The sequence below is a fragment of the Phoenix dactylifera genome, unplaced genomic scaffold (genome assembly GCF_009389715.1).
Source record: "Phoenix dactylifera cultivar Barhee BC4 unplaced genomic scaffold, palm_55x_up_171113_PBpolish2nd_filt_p 001513F, whole genome shotgun sequence".
NCBI lineage: Eukaryota > Viridiplantae > Streptophyta > Magnoliopsida > Arecales > Arecaceae > Phoenix > Phoenix dactylifera.
Window position 1 is genome coordinate 68,657 of NW_024068823.1, and position 9,112 is coordinate 77,768.

The 9,112-nt window shown below is 41.2% G+C and overlaps 1 non-coding gene across 1 annotated transcript; it reads right to left on the reverse strand.

Annotated features, from left to right (window-relative positions):
* Positions 1-1,140: 1,140 nt before the first annotated feature.
* LOC120108719 lies at positions 1,141-1,246 on the reverse strand. The gene has a single exon (XR_005509954.1). It is a non-coding gene; the product is annotated as a small nucleolar RNA R71 (small nucleolar RNA).
* Positions 1,247-9,112: the final 7,866 nt, after the last annotated feature.

The following is a 9,112-nucleotide window of genomic DNA, read 5'->3' on the forward strand; positions in this document are numbered from 1 at the left end:
GCTATCAAAAAGGAATGCTTTAGAGGTTTGCTTAAAAAAAATTAAATTGCTGGAGAAATTTCCTTTGGTAACCTCTAAAACCTTTCTTATTTAAATTAATTATTAGCTTGAAATTTTGTGGTGATTGTTTGATTTTAATTTCAGCAAAAGTGTGAATGCATGCTTGATACACATACACAAATTAATCCGCACATAGTAAGGGCAATCACCCCAACAAGATAAGAGCCGAATTTCATCACCGAACTCTTGCCCAACTTAGGTGAACTCAATCTCACATAGTGTCACTTTAATTAAAATCAATTAGACATTGGCTCCTAGGGACATTCGAGCTTAATAGGACGAAGATCACCGAAAGTTGCACTAATTTCGCTCTGTGGCTTAGTTGATGTCTAGGCAAGCTTTGTCCCTATAAGGGAGACAGTTCATCTGTTCGAGGCAAGTGGGTTTTAAGTGGGACCTTTGCGAACGCATCGTGACCCCTCCACTTACCTGGGAGCTTACCTGGTCAACTCGGTTCATTAGACCGGATTGGAGGCTTAGGTGCCCTCTTCAAACTAGTTAGGAGCTGTCTAGTGATTTTAGGACAAAGACTAGGATTGATATGCTTTTCTCTTTTATTGCATGCTTGATTGATCGAGCACTAGTGTATGCAAGGTAGTCGTTCTAGAGTAAGAAACCTATTACCTTTTGACCCTGAAATAGAACGAACCCTTAGGAACATTCGAGCTAAGATCAAAACATTAGGATCATCCCCACCTCCTGAGATGGCTGAAGAACAACCCAAACTCCTGAGGGAGTACTTTACTCCCACTATTTACACTTCCCCATCTTGCATTCGATTACCTGAAGTAGCAGCTGTACAATATGAAATAAAATCTAGTGTGATCCAAATGCTCTCATCTTTTTATGGGCTCACCAATGAAGACCCATATAAACACTTAGATAAATTCCTTGAGATTTGCACCACTGTCAAGATTCAGAACTTTACTGATGATGCTCTAAAACTTAGATTATTTCCCTTCTTCCTTAAAGATAGAGCCAAATAATGGCTGAATTCTTTAGAAGCCAACTCGATTCGTTCTTGGGATCAAATGCAACAAGAATTCCTTAAAAAATACTTTTCCATAGGAAGAACGAACCAGTTTAGACGTGCCATTACAAGCTTCTCCCAAACTGAAGAAGAAGAATTTCATGAAACTTGAGAGAGATTTCGAGACCTAATCCGTAAATGCCCTCATCATCAAATATCTAAGTGGCAGCTAGTGCAATGTTTTTATGACAGTTTGACTGAACGAAACCGTTAGATGATCGATGCTGCATGCGGGGGGACTTTCATGCTTCGAAATGAGCATGAAGCATGGCAACTATTTGAAAATCTTAATGAAAACTCCCTCCACCATGCTTCATGTTCTCGTCAAGCACCCCCGAATTTTCAAAAAAAAGGGGCCATTTGTGAAATAAGTCATTCTATGGACCTGTCTAGCAAGGTAGATGCATTGTCCCATAAGATTGACCAACTAATGATAGGAGGACATGTCGTTAGCTCTTCCCAAGCACAAGTATGTGCTATCTGTTCTAGCCCATCGCATCCTACTCATGAGTGCCCCTCAGCGCCCCAATTCCCCGAACTTGTGCAAGAACACATCAATGCTGCCCAAACACAGCCCAGACCGGATAATGACCCATTTTCCAATACATATAACCCGGGTTGGCGGAATCATCCAAATTTTTTTTGGAGGCAGCAAGCTTCTAATACCTCCCAACCCTTCTCCCAAAATTTTCAAAACCTTCAAAATTTTCATCTCTACCGTCCCTCAAATCAATTTCAACACCCTCCTTCTCCAACCGAAAGAAATACAGCCTTTGAGGAGAAGGTGTTGACTACCCTTCAAGGTTTGGAGGCAAACACACAACTATTGCACTCTCACACGCATTCAATCGCTAAGCTAGAATCCCAAATGGGTCAACTAGCCAATGCATTAAACAAACGAGAGGAAGGTAAGCTTCCAAGTCAACCAATGAGTAATCCAAGGGGACAATACGTGGCTCAAGGAACTCAACTAAATCATGAGCAAGCCAATGCTTTGACTACCCTGAGGAGTGGCTGTATAATAGATAATAAGGTCGGGGAGGGTAACAATAAGAAAGGTGAAGAAGAGGAACAGACCATATCACATGAAAATCCAAAACCTTCTTCAACTAGTTCACCATCTGCTACAACCCACATTCCAAAGGCCCCATTTCCTGAAGCACTTAATGCACACTCTCCCTTTGGCAAGAAGGGAACTTCATTAGAAGAGATGATGGAGGTCTTCAAACAAGTTAAAATCAACCTCCCACTCCTTGATGCCATCAAACAAGTTCCCTCCTATGCCAAATTTCTCAAAGATCTTTGCACCCAAAAGCGAAAATCTAGGACACATGTGCCTAAAAATACTTACTGAACAGGTAAGTTCCATTCTCCAACACAACACCCCTCCAAAATTCAAAGATCCTGGCGCTCCCACTATTTCCTGTGTCATAGGAGATAACTTCATTGATCGAGCACTTTTAGATCTAGGGGCAAGTGTGAATCTTCTACCCTATTCAATCTATAAAAAATTTGGGTTGGGTGAATTGAAACCTACCTCCGTATCTTTACAATTGGCTGATCGATCGGTGAAGATGCCAAGGGGGATGATTGAAGATGTTCTTGTCAAGGTAGACAAATTCTATTTTTCAGTAGATTTTATCGTTCTTGACATGGAACATGTGCCCAACCTTAAAAAATAAATCCCTGTGATTCTTGGTCGTCCCTTTTTAGCGACAGCCAATGCATGTATTAACTGTATAACTGGGGCAATGGATATATCATTTGGGAACATGAAAATTAAGTTGAATGTGTTTCATGCCGCTGACCAACATGTGAGGGAAGATGAGTGTTGCCTAATTGACGAAATGGATGATCTAGTAGAGAATGCCCTTCTCTATATCTTAGCAAATGACCCCTTAGAGGCATGTTTGGCCCATTTTGACATTGACAACTTTGATATAGACAAGGCCGTAGAAGAAGTTAACATCTTACTCGACAATCAATCTCCCATGAGTTCCCTTCCTTGGAAGATCCGACCTGAACCTCTTCCCCCTATTGCTAGCGCATCACTTTGTCCTTCCATTGATTCTCCACCTAAACTTGAGTTAAAGCCACTTCCGACAACTCTTAAGTATGCCTTTCTAGGACCAAAAGATACCCTCCCTGTAATCATCGCGGCCAACTTATCTACTGAACAGGAGGGTAAACTTTTAAGGGTGCTAGAAGAGAATAAACATGCCATAGGATAGTCTATAGCCGATTTGAAAGGGGTTGACCCCTCTGTTTGTATGCATCAAATTCATCTCGAAGATGATGCAAAGCCCACCCGAGAAATGCAAAGAAGACTCAATCCTAACATGAAGGAGGTAGTCAAGAAAGAAGTGGTGAAGTTATTAGATGCCGGAATCATTTATCCAATTTCTGATAGTAAGTGGGTGAGTCCGACACAAGTGGTACCCAAGAAATCAGGTATCACTGTGGTTGAAAATACGGAAGGAGAATTGATACAAACACGCACAACCACGGGTTGGCGCGTGTGCATTGACTACAGAAAACTTAATTCAATGACTAGGAAGGACCATTTCCCTCTACCTTTCATAGATCAAATTTTGGAACGGTTGGCTGGTCAAGGTTTCTACTGTTTCTTAGATGGTTATTCTGGATATAATCAAGTATCTGTTTACCCGGACGATCAAGAGAAAACCACCTTTACTTGCCCATTTGGGACATTTGCATATAGGAGGATGCCTTTTGGACTATGCAATGCACCCGCAACTTTTCAACGATGCATGATGGCCATTTTTTCAGATATGGTGGAAAACTTTCTAGAAGTGTTCATTGATGATTTCTCAGTTTTTGGCCTATCTTTTGACGATTGTCTGGATAATTTGACCTTAGTTTTGAAAAGATGTAAGGAGACCAACCTAGTATTAAGTTGGGAAAAGAGCCATTTCATGGTTCAAGAAGGCATAGTTTTAGGACACGTCGTGTCCAAGAGGGGCATTGAAGTAGATAAAGCCAAAGTCGATCTTATTTCTAATCTTCCCCCCCCCAAAATTGTGAAACAAATCCGATCATTCCTTGGCCATGCTGGTTTCTACCGTCGCTTCATTCAGGATTTCAGAAAGATTTCCAAACCCTTGTGCAATCTTCTGGCCAAGGACACTCCCTTTGTCTTTGATAAAGCATGCGAGGAGGCATTTGAAAATCTTCGCTCAAAATTGACCACTGCACCTATCATACGGCCCCCTAATTGGACCCTTCCATTTGAATTAATGTGTGACGCATCCGACTATGCAATTGGGGCAGTTTTAGGGCAACGACTAGATAAAGTACCTCATGTCATCTACTACGCTAGTAAAGCACTTTCAGATGCACAATTGAACTACACCACCACTGAGAAAGAGTTACTAGCTATAGTATTTGCGCTAGACAAGTTTCATTCTTACCTTTTAGGATCCAAGGTTACCGTATTCATTGATCATGCTGCCCTTCGACACCTTTTTGCAAAGAAGGACACCAAACCTCGTCTGATTCGATGGATTCTTTTACTACAAGAATTTGACCTAGAAATTCGTGACAAGAAAGGAACTGCAAATGTCGTAGCAGACCACTTATCTAGGATTCTTCTTGAGCCCTCTAAGAATACCTCACCCTTACATGATACTTTCCCAGATGAACAATTATTTGGGGTACAAGGAATGAAAACGCCATGGTTTGCAAACATAGTAAATTACCTTGCCATAGGACGAATTTCTGATGATTGGTCAACTCAAGACAAGAACCGATTCTTTTCACAAGTAAAGTTCTATTATTGGGATGATCCCGATCTATTCAAGTATTGTCCCGATCAAGTAATCCGTCGATGTGTCCCCGAATGCGAATTTCAAAGTATTCTTTCATTCTGCCATTCACAAGCTTGTGGGGGACATTTTGGAGGTAGAAAGACTGCAGCAAAAGTTTTACAGAGTGGATTTTATTGTCCCACACTTTTCAAAGATGCCCATAACTTTTCCAAACTTGTGAACGGTGCCAACGGATGGGTACCATCCCCAAACGAGTGGACAAGTCGAGGTATCCTGTTAGATGTATGCCCTAGAAGCCAATCTGGCTGACACATTGTTAATTCTAGGGACATAATTTTGTACTTGACTATTTATTATTGAATAAATAAAAGGCATCTTTTCATTCATATTATTTATGTGTCTATGAATCGTTCAAGAAATTAATAAGATGATGATGCATATTCTCAAGAGTTGAGAATTTGAGCCATGTATCATTGGTGATTAATTTCTAAATGCTCCTGATCAATGGATCATCACGAGGACGGTGATCGATCCGATCAGTGCACAGATCACTTTCCTTCTGGATGGACGAGACTTGAGTCCACAGTGTAGGGACACTGAAGTGATAGTGCAGGTGCTTGTTAGAGAACAAGGGTACTGAGCGTGACCAAGACAAGAAGTCACTTGGATGTCTATCCACTCGTCAGTGACTTGCTTGATGTTGCAGTAGTGTGACTGGTCCTTTGACCTGCGGTGCTTCGGCTACTCACAGTGAGGTTATTGTAGTTTGACTGCACACATACATGGTCTCTAGCCATATGGGTCCATGCAGTGTAGATTGGCTGCAGTAGGTTCACTGTAGGAGTAGGGTATGCACCTACAAGGAATCTATCGACCTTGATAGAAGAGGAGTGATCCTATGTGATTTGTTAGACTGATTTCTAAGACCTTGGCCAGGGCAGTAATATAAAGTGGAGAAAGAGCTTTCCACTATCGAACTCGAGTCGAATAAATTTTGACATATGACAGATGATGGGGTTTGACGAGTTGTCCATGACCTCCGTCCTGTAGGGATCCACGATAGTAGGACTGTATCACATGGTAACTGCACCTAGAGGTTCATCTTTCTATTCTACTGGGTAGCCACTACATGCTGCTAGGTGTCACTGGTGGATGGTGGGACTCACAGGGATTATCTCGATGATCGATAAACCCTAATGAGTTGAGTTGGAATCGTTCCAACCCATTGAAGGAGTTTTCAATGATGTAGTGATAGAGATCACAATATATCTCACTACCAATCAGTGTAGAACCTATGGGGTCACACACACTAGAAGTATTGACCGATCCGATGGTTGAAAAGTGATTATGAATCACAAGTAATCAATTCGATTGATATTCAGTTGAAGAAGGAACAAAGGGAATTAATTAATTGGACTTGAAACAAGAGTCCTACTTCGAGTAGGATTTCTAGAGTTCTAATTGGATTAGGACTGGGAATCCTAGTTGGAGTAGGACTGGGATTACTACTTGGAATAGGATTCCTGCAATCCTAATGAGATTAGAAGTTTTGAATCAAAATTGGATTCCTACTTGGAGTAGGATTCCTAGAGTCCTAATCGGATTAGGACTTCGGATTCAAATAGAGTCCTAATTGAATTAGGACTAAAATTATATATGTCCTAATTTGGATTAGGGTTTCTTAAGTCACAATTAATTATTAATCTAATGAATCAATAAGATTCCTAATTGGATTAGGATTGAAGAGTTCAATTGAGTCAAAATTGATTTAAGTTCTAATTAGATTAGGACTTACCTAGATTGGATCCAAATTGGTTCACCCTTGGGCTAAGCCTAATTGGATTAGGGCTTGACCACATTAGGGCATTCCAATCCCTACCTAATATGGATTAGGGTTTACCATGAGGAAGGGGATAAGCCCCTCCCCTTTCCACGTGGAGAAGGGAGAAGAGACGGTGCCCCCTCTTAGGAAAGACATCAAGAACTCCTAAATGTTAGGAGCTCCACATGTCTATAAAAAGGGACTTGTGGGCGGCACCTAGGGCATTGATGAAGTTCTCTTCCTCCTTGCCGTACGCCTCCCTCTCCTCTCCTCTTGGTTCAGCCGCAAGCAAGGAAGATAAAAGCCAAAGGTGTTGGCGGCATCCTCTTCCTCCCTTCTTCCTTCCAACGCAGGGAAAAGAAAGAAGGCTGCGTGGGGATTCTTCTTCTTCCTCTTCTTCATCCTTCTTCTTCCTCCTCTCAAGCACAATCAAGGGTTGATTGAAAGAGAGGAAATCGGCCATCAAAAGAAGTCTTTGCAAGGGAGCTAGCACCCCGGGAAGACAAGAGAGCTTTGATCGGATCACTGCTTCGTGTGGATACCCGTAGAGGCCGGACACTTGAACGGCTTCAAGCGAACCTTCATCCTAAACCACGATCATCAGTTTGCGGTGATCATCTACCCACACAAAGGTGAAGATCTGATCTTCTAATGCTATTTAAAAGTTTTTAATCCTTATCTATCTACGAACGGTTTTTAAACAACGTTCATGCGATGAACGGTTGATCCCGCACATGCCTCTTCCGCTGCATCTGAATTTTTTGAATTTTCTGCGGCATGGGCGGGTTCCCAACAGTGGTATCAGAGCCTAGGCTTCGTAGATTAAGGTAAGAATTAATTATCTAAAGGCTTATTAGATCTAAAAATTGAATGATCATGCATGCTGAAAATTTCTGCATGCAGATTTTTCAGGGGTGCTGATTTTTGCATGCTGATTTTTATGTGATAAAATGATGATTCTAATTGCGTTGTTAATGAGATTACAAAGTTTAGAATCATGATTAGCATGATCAGCAACCTATGTCATGATATAATCAGTTAGTTTTCAGATCTGAAAATTATAATTGTTGCATATGGTGATGATCATAGGATTCAAACCCTTTTGGTATCAAATGTAATGACCTGCGATGTGATCTGCAATGTCATGTAATTTTTCAGATGCTTGCATGCATCTTATTTGATGTTTTGAGAGGCCTGCGTGCCTCCTAAAAGGAGATGTAATTTATTTTTATTTTTATTTTACAATCTGGTTGTATTTGTGTGATGTGATGTACGTCAACGATCAAGTTGAAGACTAGACATGAGATGAACAGGTGATCTAAGCGGTTGATGGCGATTGGATCAAGAGTTGATCAAGGATCGAATCAAGGAGGCTTGGAACCAATTCAAGAGTTGAAGACCAGTTGGTCGATTGACGTGCATGTGCTTGTAATACGACCTAACTAGAATCCATGATCATCACCTATTTAAAGTTTAGCTTTATTTGATGCTGCGATTATAACTGCCTGTGATATGCCGTTTGCATGTGATGTGAATGCGAGTCGGGTAGATAGGTTTACATGTGATGTAGCAAACCCAATTGAGACCTAAATCAAAACCTCCTCAATCAAGTCGAGGGTGAACCGACATGAGCAAGTCATATTAGATTAATTGATCTAATTGGTGTCTAGGAAAGCATGAAAGGTAGTTACTTAATTAGGACCTTACTCTCTAAGTAAGGGGAGCCTCCCACCTGCTTACCTGGCCAATTGTTCGATTACCTCTTATGAAGGGCTCAAGTTGCAAACACTAAGACCTGATTAACCAATATTAAGTCAATAGGTCTTCCACTGTAGTAGAGCTGCTAAGGTCTTTCTGATGTTGATTTGTCTCGGCTGGACACAGTGGTCAAGTTGCATCGGGGGGCTGGACCTCTCTATAGACATGAGATGTTGTAGGGTAAAGGTGGGGTTGGGCACCAATAACTGTTAGGTGAGGACCCAATAACGACTTTATTCCTACGGTTATACGGTGGGTCTGACTTAACTAAGAAATGAGACCAATAACTGTTAGGTGAGGTTTTCATGGCTTAGAGACCAAGTTACACTGCAACATGCTTGAGAAGCATTGTACAAGAGTTGTACATTCATCAATCTATGTGTCACCAATAACTGTTAGGTGAGGTGGCATGTAAATTGGTGGGACCGCAGTACCCACTAGAAACCCTAGTCGTGTGGAATTTTCGTTTTCCTACCAGGGGAGTGTGAGGAATTCGAGAAAATAGTGGGAGTTACATTTGTTCTAAAAGGCCTTAGAACAGATTAGGATCAAGTACAAAAGTCTAACTAGAATCTTTACTCTCTGAGGATTATAAAGTCAGCTTCTAGACTCTTAACTCATATCCTATAGAATAACCGTTTGACCAAACTTAAT